Source organism: Ceratotherium simum, chromosome 22 (genome assembly GCF_057802395.1).
Source record: "Ceratotherium simum simum isolate JZ-2026a chromosome 22, ASM5780239v1, whole genome shotgun sequence".
NCBI lineage: Eukaryota > Metazoa > Chordata > Mammalia > Perissodactyla > Rhinocerotidae > Ceratotherium > Ceratotherium simum.
The window spans coordinates 21370525-21396645 of record NC_141921.1 but is presented as its reverse complement, the minus strand read 5'-3'; the positions used below and the strand labels follow the sequence as shown (position 1 = coordinate 21396645).

General features: G+C 49.9%; 1 long non-coding RNA gene across 2 annotated transcripts; it reads left to right on the top strand.

Moving 5' to 3' along the window:
• The first annotated feature begins 16946 nt into the window (after positions 1 to 16946).
• LOC147914091 (uncharacterized) lies at positions 16947 to 22235 on the top strand. 2 transcript variants are annotated; one of them, XR_015555788.1, is made up of 4 exons: positions 16947 to 17280; positions 17615 to 17683; positions 17773 to 17868; positions 21582 to 22235. It is a non-coding gene; the product is annotated as an uncharacterized LOC147914091 (long non-coding RNA). The 2 variants fall into 2 exon arrangements; XR_015555787.1 differs by lacking the exon at positions 21582 to 22235 and having other exon boundaries at positions 16953 to 17280; positions 17773 to 17960.
• Positions 22236 to 26121: the final 3886 nt, after the last annotated feature.

Below are 26121 nucleotides of genomic sequence, written 5' to 3'. Positions count from 1 at the left end.
CTTCTCCAACCTGCCCAGTCCATAGGGAACTCTCCCCGCTCTGGCTGCACCTCCTGCACTCCCCCACCCCCCGCCCCAGCAATGGGCTGAGCCCCTCACTCGGAGGAGCAATCCCTAGGAGAAGGAAGAGACAAATACTAACACTAACAGAACGCTTACTTACTAATGCCAGGTGTATATTAGGTTCCAAGTGCTTTCCATCTATTAATTCATTTAACCCTCACAACAACAGTATTATCCCCATCTTATAGACGGGAAAACTAAGGCACAGAGAGGTTAGGTAACTTGCCCAAACACACAGCTGGGCAGTCCAGAGCTGGGATTCAGCCCAGGAGTCAGCGCCAGAGGCCACACTGTTCACCACACTTCCCTCTTAAGGGAAGAGGATGTTGGTGGAGAAGCCGCGTGCGCTCTGACCCCGGCCTGCCCCAGGAGCCTCCTATGGGACACTGGGAGGGTCTTCCGGGGAGGCCAGGCCCAGACTCTCCCCAGCAGCAGTTCTAGGTTCGAGGCTCCTTTCACTTCCTCATTTTTCTGACAGGAACAGATGCCGCAGCTGACAAGCAGCCTGTGGTGTGAACGAGAGGGCGGACCCAGCCTCGTCTGTCTGGTGAGGAAATGGAATCGGACAGGGAGGCAGCTGAGCTGTGGGAGACCTGGAGGCTCTGGGGGTGGTGGCAGGAGCAGGAGGGCTCCCAATAGGCAGGGAATGGGTGCAGGGACAGGAGGGGAGTTCCGAGACGCCCACAGACCCTGGGGACTAGCCCCGGCCTCCCATCCTCCCTCCCTCCTTTCCTTCCATCCAGGCTTGATGAATGACTGCCACGTGCTGGGCCTCTGCTGGCTACTGGGAACATGAGAACCAAGTAGTCACCATCGTCCTCAAGGAGGACAGTCTGGGGAAGCAGCATCAGGGAGAGACCATCAGATCCCGGCGTGGGGGTGCTTTGACGGAGCAGGACTCAGGCCCAGCTGTCTGGGTTCTTATCAGCCTCCGCCACCCTCGAGCTGTGTGAACTGCGCAAGGTCCCTAAGTTGCACGTCTGTGAAATGGGATGCTAACAGCACCCGCTTTGTTGGGTGTCGAAGGATCAAACAAGTTCGCACGTGGAACTCATCTGGGAACAGCGCCTGGCACACAGCAGGCTCCTTCTCCCACATCCACATCCCAGAACAGTAGCTCCTCACCAAACCCCAGGAGCTCCTCTGCTCCTCTGCTGGTCCTCACACCCCCTCACAATCTGGAAGTGTCCGTGAGGTGTAACCATCATCCCTCCTGCTGCAAGGCTCTTCTTATCATCACAGCCGACATGCGCACGCACCACACGTACTGTGCTCCACACCAAGCTCACATCTCTGCCTCAGCCCACAGAGGGAGGGTCCTGTGACTCGGAGACCCTGGTCTTGGAAGAGAAAGAGTTCTGCTTGGGGTGAAACAGCTTCCTGCCCCAAACCAGGTGTGTCCGCCTCAGCAATCCCTCCGGCCTGGGGTGGTACGTGGCACCCCGACTGCAGAAAGCTGGCTTCCCAGCTCGACAGTTCTTCCTGGCAGCTGGCCTCAGGCTCTCCAGCTGCAGTGCCAATGGTCACGTTCTGGCAGAGCAGAGAGGCTGCTGGGGTGACCTGGGGAGGCCGTTCTCCCTGACTCGGACTCAGCCCTGCAGCTCACAGTCCCAGGGAGCAAAGTAACCAGGTGAGGGGTTAGGCACACCTCTGGCCTGACCAAGCCCCTCAGAGATGAGCCCGTCTGTGGACCTGGTGTGCTGACTACGGCTGGAGGTGCACTTTGTCAGCGTCTCTATCCGGGTGTGCATGACTGTGTGTCTGTACATGCGTGGGGTAGGGGGCGGGGTAACTGGGCCTTTGTGTCTCTGTGCTTTGTGTGATGGTAGCTCACGCATCTGTGTCTGACATGTCTCTAGGTACCTACATCAGTGTGTCTGTGTCCCCAGGACACTGTCCCTGGCTGGGCACTCTGTTATCACCCCCACTACCAGCGCGGCTATCAGCCATCGAGTCCTCGCTTTGTGCCACGTGCTCTACCTACATGGTTTCATTTAGTCTCCATAAAAAAAGCTTCCTGACTCCAACCCTTCCCCAAGCCCCACACATACAGGGTCTCAGAGGCTAAGTCAAGCCCGGAGTCCGAGGTGTGGCCTTCGAGGCTGCTCACAATCTAGCCCAAAGCGATTTCTCCGGCTGTATCTCCCATCTTCCTTTTCTTCAGCCAGGAACTTTCCCTCCCCTCTCATCCAGGAAACTACTACTCACCTTGCAAGACCCAGAAAACATTGCTTCCTCTAGGAAGTCCTCCGTGATGGTCCTGCCACCTCCTCCAGGAAGGCTTCACTGACTTTCCAAGAGTTGGCACCTTTGGCCTGAACGCTGCGCCTCTGATGCCCCCCTGGATGGTCATTACTTCTTACACATCCAGCTCCCCGTCTGACCGGGAGCAACTGGAGAACAAGGCAGAGCCTGATTCCCCAGAGTCTCCAGCCTGGCGCACAGTGAGTGCTCAGAAAACGTTGGCTGACCATGTGATGCTTGGCTGGCTAGGAGCTGGCCCAATTTCTGTTCCCTAGGCTTCCCCCAGCTCCGTTGAAGGAGGCAGCTTTGCTCTGTCTCCTGGCTCATCTGTAAGGAAGGTGTAGGCACTTGGTCCAGAGCAGACTGTGTGAGGCTGCCGAGACCTCCAGGAGCTCCATAGGAGCCCCCGCCACCCCAAGCAGGCACAGACCTCTGCTTGTAGCTGAACTCTCCCTGCTCGTGTTTTCCCAGGACAGCTGCATCCCCCAGACCTGAGACTAACCCCTGAGACCAGCCACACCACTGCCCCCCATCCCTGCAGTCACTGCCCTCACCATCAGACCATCACCATCAGAGGGGCTGGTGCAGAGGGAGGAGGAAAGAAGCGAAGTGGGGGAGGTGGGGGTAAAAGGCCAAGGAGCTAGAGGGCAGGGCGGGGGAGGGGAGGGGAGGAGAGAAAGGGGCTGGTCATTTGTTTCTCCGTCTTGGCAGGCAGATGCTTCCCCCAGTTAACAATTGCCGTCCACGCACGCGTGGCCCCCAGCCCCTCCTAATTACCATGATTAGCACTAAGCAAGCTGTGCATTTTATGACTCTCCAAATCAAAAAAATACTTAAAGCAATTACCGTCATTAACACTCTGCCCTCTCCTCTTCACCACCTTCTCCGAGAGTGAGCAGCGAACAGGCCACGGGGAGTCGTGATTGGACCCCGATGCCTTCCTCTCCTCATTTTGCACCCCTCCGCCCCCATCACCATCTGCCACCCCCAGGAGCACCAGCCGGGACAGCTCAAGGCGCTAGCAAGGCTGGGAGGCCACAAGGAATGGCCTCGGTGGGACCCCAGGCAGACCCCCTGCTCACCTGGGAAAGCTGGAGCCAGGCCTCTGGGAAACTGCACAGAGAGGGTGCCACCCCCGGGCAGGAGCCCACCAGGCCCAGTCACCCTGAGGTTTGGCCTTGTTCCTCTGGGACTCCTCAGTGCCCGGCCCCCCAACCCCGCAAGCCCAACCCAACGCTCTGCCACTCCCCAGCTGAGTGACCTGGTCACCTACACCTCAGAGTTTCAGTTTCCTTGTCTGTAAAATGGGCTATCTTAGCTCCGCTGCTATAACAAAATACCACAGACCAGGTGGCTTCAACACCAGACATTAATTTCTCACAGTTCTGGGGCCAGCCCGGTGGCGCAAGCTGTTAAGTGCGCGTCCTCCGCTTCAGCGGCCCGGGGTTGGCGGGTTCGGATCCCGGGCGCGCACCGATGCAGCACTTGTCAGGCCATGCTGTGGCGGTGTCCCATATAAAGTAGAGGAAGATGGGCACGGATGTTAGCCCAGGGCCAGTCTTCCTCAGCAAAAAGAGGAGGATTGGCAACAGATGTTAGCTCAGGGCTAGTCTTCCTCATAAAAAAACAAAAATGAAAAAATTTCTCACAGTTCTGGAGGCTGAGAAGTCCAAGACCAAAGTGCCAACAGATTCAGTTCCTAATGAGAGCCCTCTTCTGGCTTGCAGACAGCCGCCTTCTCGCTGTGTGGCTCGCATGCCTTTCCTTGGTTCATGCCTGCGGGGTGGGGGAGAAGGAGAGAGAGAGGAAGAGAAAGGAAGCAAGCTCTCTGGTGTCTCTTCTTACAAGGGCACTAATCCCATCATGGGGGCTCCACCATGGTGTCCTCATCTAAACCTAATTACCTCCCAAAGGCCCCGTCTCCAAGTACCACCATATTGGAGGAGGACACAATTCAGTCGGTAGCATGGGCTTTGAAATGTCGGTGGAACAATCCCTAGCTCTTGAGTGCCTTTGAAGATTAAATGAAATAATCAACAGGAAGCACCTAAAGCAACACCCTGCACATAGTAGGCCCTCAACCACCAGTGGTTCTCTTCAACACTCCCCTGAAACAGAGGACGACTGGGGTGCAGCAGAAGGATTTGCTGAGGCAGCTGAGGAGGGGACCAGGCTCATGGCTGTGGTGATTTTATAAACCATGATGCCAGGATTATTGCAACAGCCTCCTAACTGGTCTCCCTGCTTCTGTCCCTGCCTCCTACCCTTGAATTTATTCTCAACACATAAGCCAAAGTGAAGCTTTTAAAACATAAATCACAGAACACAGAGGATTTCTAAGGCAGTGAAAATACTCTCTATGATATGATAATGATGGATACATGTCATTATGCATTTGTCCAAAACCATAGAATGTACCACACCAAGAGTGAACCCTACTGTACACTTTGGACTTTGGGTGATGATGATGTGTCAATGTAGGTTCATCAATTGTAACAAATGTCCCACTCTAGTGGGGGATGTTGATAATGGGGGTCTGTGCATGTGTGGGGACAAGAGGTATATGGAGAATCTCTGTACCTTCCTCTCAATTTTGCTGTGAACCTAAAACCGCTCTGAAAAATAGTCTTTAAAATACCCCTAGAAAAGTAATAAAGAAATACTTAAATTAAAAAAAAAAAAAAGTCAGATCATGTCACTTTCCTGCTCAGAATCCTGCAGTGGATCCTCATCTCACTCAGAGTAAAAGTCAAAGTCCTTATGATGGTCTCCAAGGCCACATTCCTCTCCTGCTACTCGTCCCTCCCACTCACTCTGACCTCAGACATACCCAACAGACTCCTGCCTTAGCGCTGGCCCATCTCAACTCATCTCTTTCCAGACTTTATTCAGTGTCTTCCCAATGATGCCAAGGTGTATTGTTTCCTCTGGAAGATCTAGTGGCGCCCTTGGGCCTGAACCAACAGAGACATCAGCACAGCAATGGACAATGTCCATCAGACTGTGCAGGACTAGTCTTCAACAACGACACCACGTGGCAGGAAGAAGCAACAGCAGCTGTACGCTTTCTTGTTTCTTCTGGGTGTGGTCCTGGCAGCAGGACTGACCTCATCTCACTGCATTAACCACAGAGATTCCTGGCTCGAGCGATTCCTCTCGAGACACGGCGAGAGATTCTCAATTTGACTTTCTTCTAATAATCAGTGGCACTCAGCAATTATTTAAAAAACTAAGTTTTCACTTCACATCCGTTAGGATGGCTATTACTTAAAAACAACAAAATATCAAGTGTTGGCAAGGATGTGGAAAAAATGGAACCCTTGTTCACTGCTGGTGAGAATGTAAAATGGTGCGGCTGCCATGAAAAACAGTATGATGGTTCCTAAAAAAAATCAAACGGGGGGCCAGCCCAGTGGCATAGCAGTTAAGTTTGCGCACTCCACTTCGGCGGCCCGGGGTTCGCAGGTTCGGATCCCGGGCGTAGACCAACGCACTGCTTGTCAAGCCATGTTGTGGCAGTGTCCCATATAAAAAGCAGAGGAAGATGGGCACGGATGTTAGCCCAGGGGCAATCTTCCTCAGCAAAAAGAGGAGAATTGGCATCGGATGTTAGCTCAGGGCTAATCTTCCTCACACACAAAAAAAAAATCAAACAGAATTATCATATGATCCAACAATTCCACTTCTAGGTATATATCGACAAGAACTGAAAGCAGGGATTTAAACAGATATTGGTGCATCAACATTCATAGCAGCATTATTCACAACAGCCAAAAGGTAGAAGTAACCCCAGGGCCCATTGATGAATGACACAATAAGCAAAATATGGTATATAGATACAACAGAATATTGTTCAGCCTTAAAAAGGAATGAAATCCTGATATGTGCTACATCGTGGATGAACCTTGAAGACATTCTACTAAGTGAAATAAGCCAGTCACAAAAGGACAAATACTATATGGTGTCACTTACATAAGGTTCTTAGAGTAGTCAAATTCAGAGAGACAAAAAGTAGAAGGGTGGTTGCCAGAAAGTGGGAGGAGGGGGGATGGGGAGTTAGTGTTTAATGGATACAGAGTTTCAGTTTGGGATGATAAAAAAGTTCTGGAGATGGAGAGTGGTGGTGGTTGTACAACAATGTGAATGTACTTAATGCCACTGAACTGTACACTTTAAAATTACGGAAATGGTGGGGCCACCCCGGTGGCGCAGCAGTTAAGTGCGTGGGTGTACTCCACTTCGGCAGCCCAGGGTTCGCAGGCCCGGATCCCGGGTGCGCAGCGACGCACCGCTTGTCAGGCCATGCTGTGGCAGCATCCCATATAAAGTAGAGGAAGATGGGCACGGATGTTAGCCCAGGGCCAATCTTCCTCAGCAAAAAAGAGGAGGATTGGCATCGGATGTTAGCTCAGGGCTGATCTTCCTCACAAAAAAAAAAAATTACCGAAATGATGATTTTTATGTTAGGTATATGTATAATTTAGCACAATAAAAAAGTTTTAATTAAAAAAAAAAAGCAGAAAAAAATTCCAGAAAATAAAAAGGTTGGTGTGACTCTGAGTCCAAGGAGAGGTGCTTCAAAGCATGGCACGGGGTGGGGGGGTACAGGCCATCTGCCAGCCCCCACATGGAGCCCACCAAGCCACTGGCAGCAACCAACGCTGCTTTTTGTATGTGCGTGTGAGGAAGATCAGCCCCGAGCTAACATCCGATGCCAAGCCTCCTCTTTTTTTGCTGAGGAAGACTGGCCCTGGGCTAACATCCGTGCCCATCTTCCTCCACTTTATATGGGATGCCGCCACAGCATGGCTTGCCAAGCAGTGCATCGGTTCGCACCTGGGATCCGAACCTTCGAACCCCGGGCCTCCGAAGCAGAGCGTGCCAACTTAATTGCTATGCCCCCAGGCCAGCCCTGACCAACTCTACTTTTATATGCACTTCAGCATCTTGGGATCCAAGATCGGCTCATACTTGTTTTGGGGGTCCATCGAATGATTCTGAACCCCCGAAACTCAAACTGCACAGAGCACCTGTATGAGGCTCCTTTCCCCTAGTCCTATTCAAAACTTGGAAATAGGCAACAAGATGGCTGAGTCCTCTCCCCATCCCATCCCATGTTCCGTGCATTGGCCACCAAGCCCGTCTAGAGTCCGCTGACACTCTAGGGCATGTGGTTTTGTTTGGCATTCTAATTACTATAGATTAGGGCCCACACTCTGTAAAGTTAGATGTTCCCTTGTAGAAAACTGATCAGGTGCAAATGATTTCCAACCAGTAGAGAAAATAACCCCAAAGGTTGTGGTTTTATGGCCCTATAGGATATTAACCAATTTTGTATCTAATGTAGAAATCTTATTCCATCATTGTGTTTCATGTGAGTTTCTCATACCCTCCTTTGAACCAGCTTTGTTCAAAGATTCTCTCTCATTGAGTTAAATATTTTGATTGTGCTCACTATGTGTTGCATGAGAATTATGGTTTTAACATTTGGGGAAGTATACACTGGCATCTGGGGAACCGGGATAGGTGCTCATGTGTTCCACACATAGTCATGGGAGGCTGCTTGTCACCGCACTGTCTCGCTGTTCCGTCTCCTGGCTCCTCTCTCTCTCTCTCTCTCTCTCTCTCCCTCTCTCTCTCCCCACACCTAAAAAATCCCTGTTCTCTTCTGCTCCTACCTCAGGCAATAAAACCAGGTCACATCCATAGCAAACTCTGCTTGAAACACAGTCATTACGAAACAGAATATTTACCATCTCAGTTTGCCTTCCTGCATTTAAACTTCTTCTCCCAGGCCTCTTCCTAGAAAAACAGGTGGTATTTGCCTTCTTTGTATAAAGGACCTATCCTGGTGATTTCCTTTAAAAGGGTGGGGGAGGGGTCTAACTCAACGTCACGTGCGTCTCCACCTCTAGAAACCAACATCGTTTCCAGAAACCATCTATCCCCAAGTGAGCTTCTTCATTAAGTATAAAAAAACAGTAAAAACTCTCTTCTCTGGATAACATGCTACAATATCTTAAAACTGATTATTGTTGTTATAGAAAAAAGCTTTTTTTCTTCTTTTTATTTTGTATCTGACATCTTACTAAACTCTTTTATTTGCCATAATTAATTGTTTTGAGTCAATTTTATTGGGTTTTCTAGTGATACAATTGTGTCTTTGGCAAATGATGATAATTTTCCCATAGCTAAATTTTGTAATCATGTTTTCTGTCTTATCACATCGGCTGTAATATGTGTTCTTTGCTATGATTAAATGTGTTGAGCTTTTGAGCAGCTATAGAGAAAAATTTATTGGCGAGCAAAGAGGATAGTGACTGAGTAAGCAGCTAAAAATAAAGCAATCACAGTAATTTGAGTGTGGAGTGATGGGGTGATGGGACGAGGCCTGGACTAGTATCATGCCTGTGAAGGAAGAGCTACAGGGAAGAGAGAGTTTAGATAATGAATCAACAATGAGGGCAGAGGTCGAACACGACTCCACGTCTGCACACCTGAAGCCCAGCCATCCATCTCAGTGACCAGGTATGGTGGACACCCATTCCACCTTCTCCTGTACCACAGTGATTATTTCAGGGATGGGCAATGGATGCAATCTACGCAAACAGGCCCTGGAATTCCCCATCCACGTGACCCAAGTTGGTGCGATTGATACCGAACCTCTTAATCTCAAATCCATATGCCCAAGGCGCAGTCAACCAATCACTGAGCCATTGGTGCTTGGAGATGGAGAAAGGTTTTATTCGACTGGCCAAAATGAGAAGGCGGGAGGATGGGTTCTCTCAAATCTGCCTTCACAAGAGAAGAAGGCAGGGGGTTTTATAGAGCTAAGGGGCTTGGCAGGAGGATTTTCAGAGAAACAAAGGGTGTTTCTTTCACTCCAGAGAAGCCCTTGGGCAATCTGACTTCTGGGCATCAATGACAGCTGGAGGCTGGTCATCTGGTGACCACAACCTCCCCCAGGGCATTCTCTTCTGCAAAACAAGCCCACAAATCCTCTCGACCCCTGAGTCACCCCTCAGGTTAAACAAGAAAACAGGAAATGGACAAGATTCATCCCTGTCTGTGTTGGGAACAAGGTTGAAAGGCAGTCATGTCTTTCTTGAACATCTACGGTAACCCTCAGGTACCAGCTTCACGATCAGAAGTGAAGCTCGGGAATTTTGTGGGATGGTTGGCCAAAGGGAAGCCCCTCTCTCTCCCAAGATTTGGAAGAGGAAGCCTAGGAGCTATTGGCACCCAACATGGAGAAGCTGGCCTGAGCATGAGGGGAAACGCTCTCTGGATCAAACCTATCTTGAGGTTCATTGCTACCTTTGGACTTTCAAATCACATAACCTACACATTCCTTTTCCTGGTTAAGCCAATTTGCGGTCGGTGTTCTGTTACTTATTATATAAAGACTTTCAACTGATACATCAAGAAATTGACAATATTTTTAGTAGACACTATAACTCTCTTACAATGAATTCATCTGAAAAGAGGTGTGAGGGAAAAAAGTAATTAGAATTCTCAGTTTATAAACATTTCCTAAAATGTGAATTCAAGAATGAAATTCACAGATATTTTAATTGTCTACTCCATCTCCACATTCTCACACTTAATCTACCTACTCTCTAAATATATTAATTAACATTTTTGTAAACACTTTTCCAGTTTACAATACAACTTCACACGTCTCGGCTCATTTGGTTCCCACGACAAACCAGAGAGATGGGTGGTAACTGCAATGCCTCATTTGTATAGCACTTGACAGTTTGCAAGGCTTTCTCTTACATTATTTTGTGTGATACTCGTATGCCTCGCTCTTGCAAATTCTGGACTCCAGGAAAACTGACGTATATGTGGTTCCCTTGGCCCGCAGAGAACTGTTTCACATTTCTGTGTCTTCACTGGTATCACTCAGTCAATACTGTCTTTCCTATCTTCTTCACCAGGTGAACTCCTATTCATACTTAAACACCCACTTCAGACAGGGCACATTGTGTCTCTCTCCCCAGGAAGGTGGGCAGGTGGTGTGGTCCTCAAGAAGTGTGTTGTCTTTGCCAGATTTGTCAGGGTCAGCCAACTGGTTGTTGGGATGGAGTGGGGGCTCTGGCTAACTGTTTTGTGGTTTAGGGTAGACATCATCCACCACCAAAGAGAAGACACCAGCCACTTCTAGCCCCCTGGACATAAGAACCTACTTCAGGCTTGGCCAAACTTACTCTCTTTGTTGTATGGCAGGAGAAGGGTCAGTGTCAGCCTTGGCCTCAGGCCATTTTTGGTTTTATGCTACTGGCCCTCAGGCCAGCCCAGACAGTCTTTAGGCCTTCAAACAGGCCTCAAAGAGACTTACAAATAAACCTCAGACAGGTTCTCAAATTGGTCTCAAAGAGCACCTCACCTGGATCCTCGGGGGTCCCTGGGAGGGACCCTGCCACGGGCGTGAATCAGAGCACAGACCCGCACCAGGAAGCCCGTCCTCCCACCTCAGATGTTCCCTCAAAGACACCCTCCCGAAGAGAGCAGGGACCTGGCCCCACTGTCTGCGCCCCTGCTGGAGGTCTGTCTGGGGCCTGCAGGACTCTGTCTGGGGGTGTATTTGTGGGTCCGAAGGCCTGCTGGAGGAGGACTAAGGATGCTGGTGGTGGCTTCTAGCTCGATTTCCTGACTCAGAGCAGGCAGGGCACTTGGCCTCCCCAATCTTTCTTTTTTTTTTTTTTTTGAGGAAGATCAGCCCTGAGCTAACATCCATGCCAATCCTCCTCTTTTTTGCTGAGGAAGACTGGCCCTGGGCTAACATCCGTGCCCATCTTCCTCCACTTTATATGGGACGCCATCACAGCATGGCCTGACAAGCGGTGCATCAGTGCGCGCCCGGGATCTGAAGCCAGGCCGCCAGCAGCGGAGCGCGCGCACTTAACCACTACGCCACGGGGCTGGCCCCTGCCTCCCCAATCTTATTGCCACTCCGGGGATTCTAGTAACCAGAGTGGCCCTCTCCAGAGACCCAGAGTTCAAAGGACAGAAAGCATCGGGAGAAAGCTGCCCCAGTGGGAGAAAGAAAGAGTCAGTGGGGAGAGCAGGGAGGTAAAGGGATCAGAAGCGGCCCAGCCCTTTCTCTGAAGCTGTGAGCCTGTTTTCCTCAGGCTGCCTGGGGGCTGTGGCCCCACAGCCCAGTTTACAGGATCTGGTTGTAATCAGTGAAGACAGCGTAAAATCTGCTTCCCGTGTCTGCAGCACAACCAGGTCCACACCCGGGGTGGGCTGGTGTTACCACACTGAATTCCTCCACTTTCCCAGCCTGCTCCTCCTCCAGGGCTCCCCAGCTCCGAGGAGGGCCCCCCATCGCCCAGCCTTCTCTCCCCTCCCCCAGCACCCCTAGGCCACCCTGACTGCCCAGCCTGAGGTCCTCAACTCAGCCCCGACTCATGCTCCACACCCAGCTGGACTCTTCCTTTCCCTCCCACCAGCCTCCAGAATCAGTCTCCCAGAAACCACCTCTGATCGTATCAATCTGCTTTGGAACCTTCAATGGCTCCCCACTGCCCACGAGATAAAGTCAATGAAGCTCCTCGTCCCACGCTTCACAGCCAGGCACCCGTAGACCTCTCCAGATTCAGCTTCTCGCACACACGCTTCTTTGCAGCCAGATTCAGCCACGTCAGCTTCTCACCTCCACCACTTTCTCCTGCCAGCCCCCCAGCCTGGCCTGCCTTCTCCTCTGGTGTCCTTCGCTCTGCCCTGACCAGTTTCACAAAGCTGCTCTCCCGGGGTGATCCCACCAGACCGCCCCTCCCTCCTCGGATTTCAAGTGCTATTTTCACCATTTCTACCAAAAAAAAAAATTCCTGCACTGGGCGATAAACACTCTGAGTGATTCACCGCTGAGTTCCATTAATTCACCGCAGAGTTCCATTAATATTGTTTGCTCAAATGAAGTCATTCGTTCAGTCACCGAGTATTTGGAGAGCACCTACCACACTCTTGCCACTGTCTGGGCCTCGGGGCACAGCTGTGATCAACACGAGGCCCCCGCCTTCATGGACGGGACTCATACTGTCCCAAAAGATAACTTCCAAGTGAATTCTGGCCCTTGCAGGGGTGTTGGCTACTTGCATGGATGCCTCTCCGGACTCCAGTGTCCAGGATGCCAGGGATCCGAGGCAGCCATCCCCGTTTGTCATCCCCCACAATCGCCTGCCATCTGAATGCGCAGAGCAGGTGTGCACACAGGCACCTGGGCACGGGGTCCTGGGGGTGGGGACGGGGTGGCGAGGCCTGCATGTACAACCCAGCGCTGGGGCCCTCTGGGCACCTGTCTGCACACCTCCCCCAGCCCCTGCACTACCGGCTCCCAGCACACGGAGCTCCTGTTGTTTAATTTTGCTGAACACCAAGTCCCAACCCCATGTTAATTGGTTTTACTCCAGCCTTTTGTGCCTCCCATTAAATGAGGAAATGCCACCCATAAAATTTTAATTTTAAAAGCCAACTTGTTTGTTTTATATTGAAATTCCCCGGGCAGCTCCAGCAGAGGGAAACAGACACATTTTCGTTTCATTACAGCTACTTGAGTGAAGATAAAAAAAGAAGCTGAAAAATTAGATTTAAAAACAGAGTGAGAAGCATTTAAAGAAAATGAATCAAAATGAGCCACCGCAGAGGACGGCAAGGATCCAGCCCCACCTCTGCCGGCCCGCGCCTCCTGCAGGCAGACAGCCACGCAGAAGGGGGAGTCAGTGCACACTCTTGGCTGGCGCCCCCAGAAGGCTAGACCAAGGACTCTCTCCTCCCTGAAAATGGCCCACTGGGTGCCCTAGAGGAAGCAGGCTAGCGGGACTCCACCCCCGGGCCCGGGCCAGCAGCATCCTCTTCCTCAAGGACAAACTGGCCTATGGTTAAGCCAACTGGGTGGTCCTGGCTCTACCACTTACCAGCTATGTAATGGAGGGCAAGTGGCCTCAGTTTTCTCATCTGTAAAATGGGGATAATAATGTTACATTGTTGTGAGGATTAAGTAGGTTAATACCTTGAAAAGACTTAAAACAGAGTCTGGTACACAGTGAGTACTTAATAAATGTTAGCTTTTATTATTCTCATTCTGTTGTTACCCTTCCACTCCATGCTTCTAACACATTCCCGTCTGCTGAATGCACCTGCCTCCCTCCCTCGTCTACACAGCTCCTCACCACTCAAAGTTCCTTTTAATGATGTCCCTGAGCAAAAGAGAGCTAGGAGTCATTGGGGGAAGGTCTGAGGAGAGGCTTGGGGAGCCCCCATTCCATGGCACAATTCTGGTTGCTCAAATTCATACATTAAAATTTTATTATGTATAATCCTTCCAGCGAAAGCCAGCCTCCCTAGGTTCAAATCCCAGCTCCACCACTTACCAGCTGTGAGTTCTTGTGCAAGAGTCTTCCAGGCCTCAGTCTCTCCATCAATAAAATGGGAACGATAACTGGATCAGCCACACGTCACCATGAAGATCCATAAAACAAGCTCTGCGGAGTGCCCAGCAAGCTAAATGTGCAGTGAATGGCCACTCAGTGAATGTGGAGGAGGAGAGGGGACGAGGCAGGTGGTTCCACAATAGGGTGACCTCGCCTCCCGTTCTCGGCTGTCGCTGTGGGGTAGTTATTAAGGGCGCTCCCTTTCATTCTCAAAAATGTCCTAATCTGGATGAGTAATTGTATGGTCATCCTATTTCAAATCCCCCACACCAGCGAGGGGGCCTCAGAGCTCACCCCTGGGGTGTCAGGAAAGGGTCCTGACCCTTGCCCTGTTTTCTGCTTGACTACTGAGTCCTAACCTCAAGCCCTAAACTGGAGCTTGCCTCAGACTGAAGCAGCTCCTTACCTCAATTAGCATGATAAAGAGACGGGGTGGGGAGAGGCCCAGGGGAAAGCCCAGGGTGCCGGGAAGGCGCTGGGATGGGAGTCTGTTGAGATTCCCGGCCTCCTCTTGGCGCTGAGGGCAATTTACGCAACCTCAGATCCCAACTTCCTCTTCTCTCCGGGGGCGGGATTAGTAACAGGACTATTTTACCAAAGGTCGCTACTACCAAATCAAACCAGCGAATGGATGTGAAAGTGTCTTGTAAACCGTTAAGTGTTGCTCATGGTCTGATGAGCACCATTAGGAGGTCAGTAACATCTGTTCCAGCCCCCAAAGCAGAATTCCCAGTTTCTCTTCCTGGAGGTGACCGGAGATGCAGACACGGAGAGTCACAAAGGGGCATGGATGGGGAAGAGGTGGTCTGCCCCGTGCCTCAGCACATGCAAGTCCTATAACTCACCGCCTGTGTCCTGCAGACCCTGACCCGCCTCCCATAGGCCCCCCAACACCTGCCCAGGACCCTCTGGCCCCCCTCAGAGACCCATCCTCCAAGCAAGAGCCACTGGTGCCTCCAAGCTCCATCCCCCGTCCTCAAGAGCTACCTCAGGGTGGATGATGAGCCAGCTGCCTTGTGGGCTGCTTCTCAGACAAGCTCAGCCAAGACACATTAGTGGCTGCAAAGCAGCACCCTTTTTTCCTAGGCAGAATTCTTTTCCAGTGGTTCCCAAACTGTATACCAAGGAACCCCTTGGACTTAATGACAGTTCTGAGAGAGTGGACCCTGGGGGAGGGCTCCAGGCACACTCTTTCTCTCCCTCTCTCTCTCTTGTCTCTTCCTCCCTCCCTCTCCTCTCTCTCCTCCTCTCTCTCTTTCTTTCTCTCTCCCTCCTCTCTCTCTCTCTCTCCTCTTGCTCTCTCTTCAACCAGAGCAGCTCTATTTTATATATTCGGTCCAAGATTTTGCCTGCACAAAAATTTCCACTGTTAAAATATTTTTTCAGAAACACTGTTCTGCTCCTCTTCTCTTCCTTCTTTCCTTCCAGAACCATTCAGTCCTAAAGGCCTCAGGTGCAGCAGAGCAAGGGAGACCTCTGCATGGAGGTGGAGGAACCACCGAGGGCCAGAGCGGGTGTCAGAGCAGGGTGAGGAGGGGTCCATGGGGGAGGCACCCCTGCACAGTGGTCAGAGCCCCGGCAGGGCGAGGAGAGCGTCTCTCACAAAGGGGCAGCCTGGCCGGGGTGTCTGAGTACAAATGGGACAAGGGGGCATCCACACATGGGTTGGCCCCCTGTGGGAGTCAGAGCCCAATCAGGGCAGGGCAGCCATGCGGGGGGATGGGCCCAGCGTGGGAAATCAGAGGCTGAGCTGGATAAGGAGGGGTCCATAGGTGGGCCAGCCTGGGAGAGGGGAGTCAGAGCCTAACACAGAGCGAGGAGGGAGGGTGTCTAAAAGGAGGGAGGGGTAACCCTGACAGGGAGGGGTACAGAGAGAGGAGGCACTGCTCAGACCACCCGTCAGTCAAGCCTCAGGGCTCTGCCTCTTCTCTGCCTACCCAAATCCTTTCTGAAGCCAAGACCTGGAGCGCCTTCCCAAGTCAACTGAAGTTACCGAATATGCACTGAGCACCAGTGATATACCAGGCAGCCTGGCTGGTGCTGGGGAGAGAGCAGGGATGGAGCACACAGCCCAGCGGGGAGGAGGACGCGGAGCCCAGCACTGTAGACTGTGAGCAATGGGAGCATGTGGAGGGGGCAGCGCGGCCTTTCATGGGGGATCTGGACCGTCCAGAGAGGAGATGAGTGAGAGGTGAAGGAAGATGAGTTCGCCAAGTGCGGCAGGACGGGGGTGGCAATGACTCTGGACCTCAGTTTCTCCCCCTGCCCATCCTCACCTGCCCAGGTTCATCCCATCCCCAAAGGCCAGAGCCACCAAGAGCCTCACAAGAGGTCTCTCCCTCCGGGGACCCAAGGACTGCACCCAGTCACAGCCCCTAAGGATGGTCAGGGAGCTTCAGGGGGCCGTCTCACTTCTTTGGGCAGACCCCACTTCACCTAGGGGCTCTCCTCCACGCGAAGCTCCCCCCTTTGCTTTCCCCTCTGAGGTCCAACATCCCTCATACTTGAGAAGTGCTGCCCGGAGTTCAACTCGGATCCCTCCTGCTGTCTCTGTTCTTAAAGGAGACTGAGGCCCTTCACCAACACCACTGAAACGCTGATAACATCTGTCCCCGAGGAGGTGGAGGAAGAAGCCATCCAGGTCGGTGAGTTGGGGGCTGCACCAAAACCCTCCCTCAGGCAGAGTCTGCCCCCGACCCCCGTCCTTATTTTTTCCTCACAAGCCCTGACCTACAGTCTTTCCTTTGGGGGTGCCTCTGCCATTCGCACGCCCCGGTGGGAGCCCCACTCTTGCCCCCCACCTGCACAACAGCCCTAGTCTCACTCGGCATAGGTCCCCCTCCAGTGGTCCCTTCCACTGGGGCCTCAGGACGGCCCCGCCCAGCCTAGAAAAAGCACTGCTTGGACTCCATATGACCGGATTTTCATGCCTCAGACGGCCCCAGGAGAGGTCGAGGCTCGACCCCAGAAAGGACTTCCTTTTGTTCAGAGTTGTGGCAGCAGCGCCCCCGTACCCCGCTCCCTGCGGTCACCAGGAGGGGGCGCCGCAGGCCAGCCGTCGGGCGGTTATCTGAGGACCGGGCGGTGGCCGAGGAGGAGCGAGGGTCGGGGGCCCTGGGAGCGCTGGGTGCGGGGCAGTCGACAGAGCCGCTGGAGGGGCGGGGACCACCTGCTCGGAGGCGACACGCCCCGCGCCAGCCCGGACACGGGAAAGGGAGTGGCATCGCGTTCTGCCTAGTCATCGCCTGCGAAGGCTCGCGTCACCTCTGATGTCAGGGCTGCAAGGGGCTTCGTTCCAGCTGCGGGCTCCAGGAAAGGGCGTCGCGGGGCCCAGAGGTTACACAACTGCCCCGAGGTCACCGGCAGGGCGGGGATTCGAACCCAGGTGGGCGGGCGCCTGCCGCGCGGGCCCCGTGCCCACGAGCACGGGCTGCAGGTGAGGCGCTCCACGCGCCCCGCTTCCAAACCCACAGCCGGAGCCCGACCGACCTTGGCCGAGCTTCCTTCTTTCTCGTTTCTAAAGTGGTCTTTCCTGGTAAGATCTCCTTGGCAGCTTTATAATAAAAAAGAGCCTCCTGAACCCACAGATGTTTTCAAATGAATTCAGGTCCCAAATTCCCAGAGTGGGGTGGGGAGGCGGCAGATGATGGTGAGTCTTTCAGGAGGCAAGTTACATGTGAAGGGCGCGGGAGCCCTCCACAGACCTCCAAGCTGGCGCTGGCGGGGACACGAGGGCCCTCCCGCCTCTCCAAAGTGTCTCCTTTTGAAAACTCACCAGTCCTTGTGCTCTGAGTGTTTTGAGTTTGGTCCATTATGAGAAATCTCCTTTTGAGGATGGACATATTCAAATCCAGATGTTTTCCCTGCAGAACAAAAAGCTCCCTCCAAATTCTCTTTGTGAAGTAGGTGCTCATCCTTTGAAGGAACAACATCTCTTGGTAAGTGGAATATTTTTCCCTCCAGCCAAGAACCTGCTGCTCTGAATTTGTTAAAACCGGTTTAATAGCCTGTCTCTGTTCCATTTCAGATGCCAGGACGGCGGCGGCAAAGTGGAATGTCACGGCCTGATGGATGCAATAGATTGAGTATGGCTTCACTTAGAAGGGAATGTTGGATTTTTAAAGTATGTTCTTTATTTTGATACATTTCTTTTAATTCAAGACATTCATTCCAATGGGACAAGTGTAAGATGAAATACAGATTGTCAAAAACCTCCCCAATCGTATACTTTGCTGATTCAAAAATGCCTGAATAACAACTTTTCAGGAAAGAAGGATGCATTAAATGTATACATTGATTGTAAGTCAGTCCGAATTTCAGTAATATTCACTTTTCTTTTTTTTCCTGAGGAAGACTAGCCCTGAGCTAACATCTGTTGCCAATCTTCCTTTTTGCTGAGGAAGACCGGCCCTGGGCTAACATCCATGCCCATCTTCCTCTACTTTATATGGGACAGTGCCACAGCATGGCTTGACAAGCGGTGCATTGGTGTGCGCCCGGGATCCAAACCTGCGAACCCCGGGTGGCCACAGCAGAGCGCGCACTTAACCACTATGCCTCCAGGCCGGCCCCAGTAATATTCAAATTTTAAAGTAGACTTTAAAATAGGGGAAATATGGATTACATATTTGTTGACTATAATATGTGTATATATAGCCAACAAGGATTTTTATCAGTAGAGTCTAGTACTTTTGTTGAAACTACCTAAGAGCTCGAAGCAGGAATCTTTTCCTCACTCTCCTTGCATATCACTGGTGATGGGGGGTTGGCTACCTTCAAACGCAATCCTTTTCTTATGGGACGGTTCCGACGGTCACAGAGTTGGTTCTCAGCCCCTTGTTATCTCCACAAGTCCCAGTTCTGCCCCTGGAGCCAGGCAGGGTTATATTACTGCTCCTGCCTGTGAGCCTGAGTCTTCTCCAAAGTCAGTATCCCCAGTTCCTCACTGTCCTTTGCCCTCCACAAATTGGACTCTGGTCTCTCCCTGTCCTCTCAAAAGTATGGCAACCAGAACTGAATACAACTCTCCAGCTATCACCTCCCTCATTCTCAACCCTATACCTCTATAGATGCAGCCTGAGATCACATCAGTTTGCACAGCCATCTTAACATGGGATTTTATTGAACATTCAGCCAAAACCTTTTTCATGCAAAATCTTTTAATTTTATATCCTTCCCTATTCCATTTTACTTCTATCACTTCGTCTGCTTTAGGTGCTTTTGAGCCCTGGTTTGGTCACTAAACATACCAGCTGCTGCATCTAGTTTTAGGTCATGTGCAAATTGAATAAGATTTCTGTGCCTTTACCCCATGTTGCATGGTGATCCCGACCCAGCCAGCCAGTGTCTCTGGGACCTCAGTTTCCCCATCCAATAACGAACAAAAGGGAAGTGATGGGTCTATTAACAGAGCTCATGCACTACGTGTCAGACATTCTGCTAAGCCCTTGGCAAACACCATGACATTTAATTCCTCACCCCAATTCTACGAGGGAGGTGTTATTATCATCCTCCCCGATCTGCAGATGAGGAAAACAGGCTCTACAGGATTTGAACCCAGTTCTGTCTGACACCCAATCCAATGCTTTTAGCCACCATGGTTCACTGCCCGCCTCAGAGAGCAGGATCTTTGGTATGGCCTAGAATAGAGCCATTAGGCCCACCAATAGTGACCTTCTTACAAGCGGCTAACCAGCGCTCCTTGGGCACCCCTCAAGGACCCCCAAGTCCCACGCATGGATCAGAAGCAGTGGAGAGCTGAAGGTTGAAGGGGACATTAGAAAGGGATACCAGACCCTCAGCCATGACATGTGCAAACAGATGATCAAGGATGAAGTATGATCACAGAGAAACGGACCCTCCCCTGACCCCACGCCTTGCTCTGCTTCAGAGCAAGGTGGATTCAGAACTTCAGGAATGGCTGCAGTGATGGGGCCCGCCCGGTGGCGTAATGGTTAAGTTCGCGTGCTCCACTTCAGCGGCCCGGCGCTGGCGGGTTGGGATCCCAGGTGCGGACCTACGCACCGCTCATCAAGCCACGGTCCCACATACAAAATAGAGGAAGATGGGCACAGATGTTAGCTCAGGGCCAATCTTCTTCAACAAAAAAAAAAAAAAAAAAAAAAAAAAAACAAGAATGGCTGCAGTCAAGATGTTTGCCAGCTCAGTGGAACTGGGCGCTTGGCGTCAGAACTCCAGGTAGGTGGTGGTGCGTGAAGAAAGTGGTGTTTCTTACACACCTGAGTTGTAGTCTGGGAGTCAAACCCACCCCACCCCGGCGCCAGGCGAGTTAGACCATCGCCTCATCTGAGAGGCCCTCCCCAGATCCTGTAGGGGACACGCTTCACTTGACACTTGTAATTTTTAAGAGGGCCCCTCAAATTGCATCAGGTTCAGGCCCTACAAACCTCCTCCTATTATTATCCCCATTTTATAGATGAAGAAAAATGTAGCACAGAGAGGTCAAGGAAGTTACTCAAGGAGGCAGGGCTGGGAGGTGGTAAAGGCAGGATTCAGACGCAACCCACTCAGATGAACCCCGAGGGACGAGGAGTTTTCCCAGGGGATTCATGTCTCAAATGCAACACTAGCACCTGTTTCTATTTCTACATTTTAATCAATGAATAAATACTTATATATTAATTTTTTAAAGGAGACTGAGTGGTGGGAGACTGAGTGCTTATCAAATGGGGTTCATAGTTACTCAGTCTTTTTATCACTCGGCTGAACACTGCCAGCCCGGGGTTAGCTTTGCCATGAAACACTTTTAAATTATTTTTATTAGGATAACAAATTTAGAGTCTATACCCATAATGGATCACTGGTCAAAAACAAGAATTCTAAAAAAAAAATTGATGCTGAAATACAAATTAATAGGGAAAAACGTTAATGAAAATATTTCTGTAAATTCCTCATATCTAAACACTGCTTACATCTGATCACAGTTCTCAAATGTTATTTGATAAGTGCTGTTGGGACCAAGAGTCCCCCAAAGTAACTAAATTAGGTCCCTACCTTACACCTATGCCAAAATTAATCCCAATAGATTAAAAAGCTATACACAAAAAAATGAAACCATAAACGTGTTAGAAAAAAATGGGAGAATTTGTGCCATAACCTCAGAGCAGAGAAGGCTTTCTTAAATCCCACAGAAAACCTCCAACCCATAAAAGAAAATGATTTGTTTGTCTACATCAAATTGAAAATTTTTTGCTGGGTAAAGAAAAAAGAAACTTATATACCAAGTCAAATAACAATTGACTAACAGGAAAAGAAAATATTTGAAACACATCACAAAGAGCTAATTTCCCTTATCTTTAAAGAGCTCCTACAAATCAATAAGGATAAAAGACCAATAATTCAATAGAAAAATAGGCAAAGGATGTAAACAATTGGTCACAAAAATAATGCAAATTGATCTTAAATATATGAAAAAGGAAGACTCAGCCTCACGTCTAAGTGAGATACAAGTTGGACTACAGTGAGACACCATTTTCATCTATTAGACCAGCAAAGACCAAAATGTCTGGGGACCCCCTGTGCTGGCGAGGATGTGGTGACACAGGCCATCTTCATCACTGCTCCTGAGAAGGTCGTGGTACAATTTCTATGAAAAGCAATTTAGCAATATTTTTCTAAAGGTAAATGCTCATCTACTCTTTGTTATGGGTTGAGCTGTGTCCCCCTAAAATTCACATCTTGAAGTCCTAACCCCTAGCACCTCAGAATGTGACCTTGTTTGGAAAGAGGGTCATTGCAGATGGAATTAGCTAAGATGAGGTCATACTGGAGTAGGGTGGGCCCCTAATCCAATATGACTGTTATCCTTATAAAAAGGGGAAATTTGGACACAGACACACATAGGGAGAATGCCGTGTGAACATCAAGGCAGAGATGGGGTGATGCATCTACAAGTCAAGGAACCCCAAACAGTGCCAGCAACACACCAGAGGCCACGGGAGAGGCCTGGGACGGATCCTGCCTCACAGCATGCAGAAGGAGCCAAGCCTGCCCACACCTTGATCTCAGACTCCTGGCCTCCAGAATGGAATCCATTTCTGTTGAAATTGAAATAATTCCATGTGAAATAATAAATTTCTGTTGCTTAACCACCCAGTGTGTGGTGCTTGCTTATGGCAGCCCTTGCAAACCAATACACCCTTTGACCCAGCAAGACGAATTTATCCTACTACGTATTTGCACAGTTGCCAAGTGGGGAAGAGACCGGGGTCTACACTGCAGGATTGTTTGTCATAGCCAAAGATCGGAACAACCTAAATATCTGTCAGTCAAAACTGCCTAAATAAATTATGGTACATCCTGACAGTGGAATATTTTCAGCAATGAGGCAGTGTAACATGTACAGATTGGAATTATCTCAAAGGTTTATTATCAAGTAAGACAAGCAAGATGCAGTTGGTTGTAGAGAGGGCTTCATTTGTATAAAAATACAGAGAAACACAGCAGAATATATATGTGCAAACATTTGCTTGTAGCTGCTTAGATTCTTTCTGGAAAGGTACAGAAGAAACTGCTAAATTCAGTTCTTCCTGGACTGCAGAATCACTCTGAGGTCCATGGAAAGGAGGTTTTTGGTTCTGCTATAAACACACCTGTACCTTTTGAATCTTTTACATTGTTTATGTATTACCTGTTCAAAAAAACGTCTTATGGAGAACATCAAGATGTTTCTAGTACTTCAAAAACCAACACTAAAAAGAGAAAATATAGCCATTTTGGCTTTTCATCTTTTGGAAATAACAGCTATTCATACCTGAAATGGGTTATTTGAGGGGATGATATCTTCTCTCTTATCTCTTCGTTTAGAAACAAAGCACAAAATTTGTTTTTAAAATAACTAAATAAATCATAAAAATGAAGCATAAGATGTAAGAATTCTAAAGCTCTGATGGATTGAAAGCAAGTATATCTATTTTTTAATTCATAGCATGTAAATTTCAATCTATAATGATCATTTCAGCATACATTCAGTCCCTGAACCAAGCCTGACAAAGTATTTTTAATTCATGTGTCTATAAATCTTACTTTTCCTCATAAAATTAATTTAAATTCTTTTAAACAGTAGGTATGACTTACTAAATAGAAAAGCGCCAAAAGTCACCTTTAAAAATAAGGAATCTTATTAAATATAAACTTTTTAATACAATCTTTGGGGTCAGACTGATCTAAAATAAAACTAATTTATCGAAATATCTTCTTTATCTTGCAAAAAAGATAAAATGATTTTTTATGCAAAAAAGGGTTTGCAAGGTGATCAATTGCTGTGAATACAATCTGCATGTCCAAACATGTTGAGAAATGCAACCTAGGCTCACCGTGTATGGTTGTGCAAGTTGTGAACTGCACAACCCCAGGGGGGGCCATTCAGATCACAATCCAAATTGTGCAGTGCAGCACCTGTGTAGCTGTGCATATCAACCCTGTGGCTACTGAAAATGATGGGGCGCCGAGAAAGGTAGGGGAGAGTAGGTGTCAGGACTGGGGTCACATGGATTGTAAGGCCAGAATCTCATGCATACAGCCTCCCATCTCTCTAGGTTGGCCTTGCTTTTGGAGGCTCTGGCAACAGAAATAACCTAAGTTTTCTCTGAGCCCCATAACCTTGGTTTTCCTGAGGTTGGGGAGGAAGGACCAGCTGCCAGGGCCCACAGTCACTTCCTTGGCCTGACCAACTCAAAGTCCTCTTCAATCACTCAGCAGCTGAGAAGGAAGGCTAGAAGAAGGGACTCCATCACGCCCCTAGTCTCTACTCCTCCCCTAATGGAGGCAGAGGTGGCTAGCACGAGAAGCCACATGGAGGGGGCTGGACCTTAAGTGACACTCAGGACATTTTCCCTCCAGGACCAGCTCTTCCCCGCCTTTCTGTGGAAGCTTTGGCAAATCTTTAAGCCTCTCTGGGCTTCTGCCTCCCTGTTTGCAAAATGAGGAGGATTATTGCCATTCTTTCTCCGCCTCTTAGAAACACAGACAAGAGAAGAGAGAAAAACACGTAGCGATGATTTCACAGGGAACACACAGACATTCAAGCATTCCAATTACGACAGCAAGAATTAGTGCACTGAGAGCCAGGACGCCCTCCCAAACAGCTAGAAACCTCGAGCAAACCTCATGGGTCTCTGGGCCTTAGTTTTACCATGTCCCAGATGGCAAAGCCTGAGCTAGATCAGCAGTTTGCTGACTTTTTCACCACTAAAAGTCTGTTTTATTATTTCCAAGCCATCCCCACAGACCTCATATTTTGTAAGATTTTATTCCCTACACTGTATTTAGGTAATTATATATATATACACTTAATTATTAATTATTGTTACCATTATAAAAGACATTTTTGGTTGTGAGTGACAGAACTTATGGGTTTACATAGCCAAAAAGTCTAGAACTAGGAATAGCTTCAGGCAAGGCTTGATCCAGCAGCTGTTACCAAGGACCTATATTCTTTCAGTCTCTTGGCTCTGCCTCCTCTGATGTCTCACAAGGTGGCTTCCAAAGCCCCTGGCACTACTGGCTTTTCTCATTTGTGATTCTGTACAAGGATCAGAGAGCAAGAAGCAGAGAGCTTGCTTCCCAGTTAGCTCAAAGACAAGACTGAGAATTGAGACTCATTAACTCTGGTTGGCCTGATTTGGGTCACGTGCCTTTTCTTGACCAATTACTGTAGCTTGGAGGATGAGATATCCTTATTTGCTTAAGCCAGTTAGGCCCCACCCCTGGAAAGGGGTCATTTCTGACCAGATCACATGGCTGGGAAATTCCCAAGTACTATTAGGAAGGGAGAGTGGGGCAAAGGGTACTGAAAGGGCAACCAGCAAGTTCCTGTGGCATGCTAATAAACGATATCTCGAACAGTCCATCAGAACTTCTGACCAGCATGTGAGCAGCACATCAGTGACCTCCAGGGTCTGTGAGCCAGTCGCAATGACAACCCCATCTCTGGGTGGCCACACTGGGCTGATGTCAGCCCAGCTGGCAGCAGGCTCCTGACTCTGTGGTTAGATCTGACCCAGATGCAAGTTCATCCGTGTCCAGCTTCTAGTTCATCTGAATCTTCCAGATGGCTCAGCTGAAGATGGCAGGTAAATCTCAAAGAGAAATCCCAGGCCTATGACTGCCCTTTTCAGATACAAGGGGACATCTGTGAGCTGGACTTGCCAAAGAGGATGCAACAGAAATGTCCACAGGAAAACACAGCCAGAACCACTCCAGCTCACTCGTGTACTGGCTCACAAGCATTTACCAACATCTGTGCCAGATCCTGTCCTGGGGCCCCATCTTCACGGAGCCACAGTCAGGTGGAGAGATGGTGATGCCCCAGACCATTACAGTTCAGTGCGGAAACACAGTCAGGGGGGCTGCAGTGGGGGCCCCAGGACAGGGGCAGGCCCCTCCCCTTTCCCAGGCCAGAGGGCATGAATGTCTACCCCAGCATACTCTGCTGGGCCACCTCAGCCTAGCCCCGTACCCTCCCGGCCCTAAGAAAGCCAGGGGCCTCTCTAGCAGCTTCAAGAATATCACCAAAGTTGTGTCCCCCAGTACAGATGAGGGAGTGTTCAACCCCAAGACTGGGGCCCCAACACCTCTGCACACCGTCAGGGCTTTGCACAATTCTCCCTGGCCCCTTCACTGCAGGGGCTTTTGGGGGAGAGAAGCGGGAGCAGGCAGACTCACCCTCTGCCTACCTTCAAACCCCACCTCTTTCAGGATCTTAAAACCAGGTGGGATTCACTGGGGAGGGGAGTGCACAGTGAGACCACGGGGAACACGCTCTCCAACAGACACCTGAGATTCTCCCATTCCCTCGAGTTAGACATGGCCCTTATCAGGTCCCTAAGTAAGTCACCAGTACTTCTGAGCACCTGGGTGGGTCTGATCCCCATGTCTGCAGCAAATGGGGCCACGGAAGCCTGGGATGGAGAAAGCCCGGTAGTCCCACTCTCAGCTTTGCCTAAACTAACTGGCTGTGTTGCCAGGAGCAAATCCCTTTGTGTCTTTCAGTCTGCCGTCTGTAAAACAAAGGTTAGTCAATCTCGTGGGGCTTTCCAGCTCGAACAGGGCAGAATATAAGCATTCAAGGTTCAGAAAAGGAAGCAGAGATGGCTGGATGGGGGGGGTACGGAGGAGGGAGGCAGGAGGACCCCCTGGCCAGCGCCCCACAGACACAAAGCCCACAAGTTCAGACTTCAGACGCCATCCCACAATGGGGCTACACTCAGTCACAGGAACATCTATACCAACAGAACCAAACGAAGATACCTGGCCTGTTACCCACATACATCGCCTAAAAGGCACATGAAATTATATTATTTCTTTATTTTTTTTTTCTTCCTCTTTTTCTTTTTTCTCCCCAAAGCCCCAGTAC